This window comes from Pempheris klunzingeri, chromosome 11 (assembly GCF_042242105.1).
Source record: "Pempheris klunzingeri isolate RE-2024b chromosome 11, fPemKlu1.hap1, whole genome shotgun sequence".
In the NCBI taxonomy this organism is placed as follows: domain Eukaryota; kingdom Metazoa; phylum Chordata; class Actinopteri; order Acropomatiformes; family Pempheridae; genus Pempheris; species Pempheris klunzingeri.
This window is the reverse complement of record NC_092022.1, coordinates 532,501-535,384: the sequence shown is the minus strand read 5'-3', so window position 1 is coordinate 535,384 and position 2,884 is coordinate 532,501. Positions and strand designations below refer to the sequence as shown.

The 2,884-nt window shown below is 43.0% G+C and overlaps 1 non-coding gene and 2 pseudogenes across 1 annotated transcript; all 3 read right to left on the bottom strand.

Annotated features, from left to right (window-relative positions):
* Positions 1-1,299: 1,299 nt before the first annotated feature.
* LOC139210388 (5S ribosomal RNA) lies at positions 1,300-1,428 on the bottom strand (annotated as a pseudogene).
* A 556-nt stretch (positions 1,429-1,984) lies between these two features.
* Positions 1,985-2,103, bottom strand: LOC139210400 (5S ribosomal RNA). Its single transcript, XR_011585258.1, has one exon. It is a non-coding gene; the product is annotated as a 5S ribosomal RNA (ribosomal RNA).
* A 625-nt stretch (positions 2,104-2,728) lies between these two features.
* LOC139210387 (5S ribosomal RNA) lies at positions 2,729-2,857 on the bottom strand (annotated as a pseudogene).
* Between the last annotated feature and the right edge of the window lie 27 nt (positions 2,858-2,884).

Sequence of the window (2,884 nt, the reverse complement as noted above, 5' to 3'; positions counted from 1 at the left end):
ATTATAATCCCTTACTTTACTCGTTACTTGAAAAAAGTAATTAGATTACAGTAACGCGTTACTGCCCATCAGTGCCAGAGAGGACAAAGCACAAAACAAAGTTTTCCACACTGCTAACAAGATGAAAGGCTGCTTTAATATGGGACCATATTCCTCTAGCCAACTACCTAACCAATACTAGCTGACTCACTCAACCCTAGTCTTCATGCAGGCTAGCGGCAGGATAAATTAAGCACAGAGCCCAGTAACCCGGTTGAATCTCAGCGAGCTAGCAGCCACCTAGACAGCCATGGAGTGCACCCGAGGGGGGGGGGGGGGGGGTAGATTATGTCAGCACAAGGGGGTCTACTCTTAAGAACAGACCTTGAAAAAGTGTTTGACAGGGTGGAGCACCCTTTCCTCCTGGCTGTACTGGAGAAGTTTGGTTTTGGTCCAAAGTTCATTCAATGGATTAAATTGCTTAACAGCAAAGCGAGTTGTAGAATTAAATGTAATGGGTTTTTATCTGTGGATGTTCAAATCAAAAGGTCAGTGAGGCAGGGGTGCCCTTTGTCTGCCCTGCTGTATAGCTTAGTTGCTGAACCCTTGGCAGTAATGATCCAGAAGGATAAGGAAATAAATGGCATTTTAACCCCTGCAGGATGGGAGACAAAAATAGCCCAATAAGCTGATATCAATATTATGGTAAAAGATGAGTACAGTGTTGATAGGGTTTTACAGCATATTAAAGCTTATGAGTTGGCTTCGGGTGCAAGGATAAATAAAGAAAAGTCAGAAATTTTATTTTGTGGTTCAAATCATAATTATTTTAACAAGTGGGGTTTTAAAAAAACCAAGAGATGTAAATCCATTTTAGGTATTTTTATAGGGTTAGATGAAAAAAGAAGCTGCAGTTAAAACATGGGAATGCACGATTAACAAAGTGCAGAGAACTTTGAATCTGTGGAGAGGGGTCTTAGCCTAAGAGGTAAGGTGGTGGTAACAAATGCTCTAGTCCTGTCCAAAATTACTCATATTCTGAGTGCTTGTGAGCTGCCCAACTGGGCACTAAACTCCTTGAATAGTGAGATATCCTCCTTTCTTTGGAGAAAGAGGAGAAATCTGATTGCTCATAGAACCCTAATTGCCAACAAAAGAGAGGGAGGATGATTGGGGCTCATTGACATTAGACGCATTGAGAATGAAACTGTTAGGGAAGTTCTTGGACTCAACTAAAAAGTATCCGTGGAAAGACTCAATGGCGAGCTATTTGGCAGAGTGTGGGTTGAGGAGTATACATAACTTGTGCATCTTCTTGCCCAAAAACAGAACCTGGTATTCCCACGCAGTCTCCCATCCAAGTACTAACCAGGCCCACCCCAGCTTGGCTTCTGAGATCAGACAAGATCAGGTGAGATCAGGCGTGTTCAAGGTGGTATGGCCGTCAGCAAGGGCTTGGTTGGCAAACTGGTCTTCTAAAGATGCTGCATCCCAATGTTTTGCTTGCTTGTTGAAATAGGTAAGATGTGTACATTGTCCAGGAAAAAAATAATGTTGATAGAATTTGACAATTGGCATTCGTAATAGCTTCTTCCCAAGTCAATCATTGTGACATGATTATACGCTATGTTTTACAAAATATACACAATGCAGTTGCTATCCATGATGCGATCCTGTGTAAGCACCATTTTCTTGTATAAAGGACCTTTTTGTCACTCACTTTGTTGCTTACAGTCATACCACCCTGAAAGCGTCTGAACTTGGAAGCTATGCAAGGTCGGGCCTGGATAGTACTTGGATCGGAGACCGCCTGGGAACAGCAGGTGCTGTAAGCTTTTTCAGTTATCTTTCCAGATTGAATTCTAGCCGAAATATACTATGCATTTTGGCCAGAGCAAAAAACGTGATGTGTTTTAAAGTTCCTTCTTCTGTATCGAAAAAGAAGCTGTGTACGTGTTAATGCAGAAGCAGCAGTGGCAGAGCCGAGCGCAAAGAGAAGTGGAAAAGCTTACAGCACCTGGTATTCCCAGGCGGTGTCCCATCCAAGTACGAACCAGGCCCAACCCTGCTTGGCTTCTGAGATCAGATGAGATCAGGCGTGTTCAAGGTGGTATGGCCGTAAGAAACAGCTTGGTTGGCAAAGTGGTCTTCTAAAGATGCTGCATCCCAATGTTTTGCTCGCTTGTTGAAATAGGTAAGATGTGTACATTGTCCAGGAAAAAAATAATGTTGATAGAATTTGACAATTGGCATTCGTAATAGCTTCTTCCCAAGTCAATCATTGTGACATGATTATACGCTTTTAGGTATTTTTATAGGGTTAGATGAAAAAAGAAGCTGCAGTTAAAACATGGGAATGCACGATTAACAAAGTGCAGAGAACTTTGAATCTGTGGAGAGGGGTCTTAGCCTAAGAGGTAAGGTGGTGGTAACAAATGCTCTAGTCCTGTCCAAAATTACTCATATTCTGAGTGCTTGTGAGCTGCCCAACTGGGCACTAAACTCCTTGAATAGTGAGATATCCTCCTTTCTTTGGAGAAAGAGGAGAAATCTGATTGCTCATAGAACCCTAATTGCCAACAAAAGAGAGGGAGGATGATTGGGGCTCATTGACATTAGACGCATTGAGAATGAAACTGTTAGGGAAGTTCTTGGACTCAACTAAAAAGTATCCGTGGAAAGACTCAATGGCGAGCTATTTGGCAGAGTGTGGGTTGAGGAGTATACATAACTTGTGCATCTTCTTGCCCAAAAACAGAACCTGGTATTCCCACGCAGTCTCCCATCCAAGTACTAACCAGGCCCACCCCAGCTTGGCTTCTGAGATCAGACAAGATCAGGTGAGATCAGGCGTGTTCAAGGTGGTATGGCCGTCAGCAAGGGCTTGGTTGGCAAACTGGTCTTC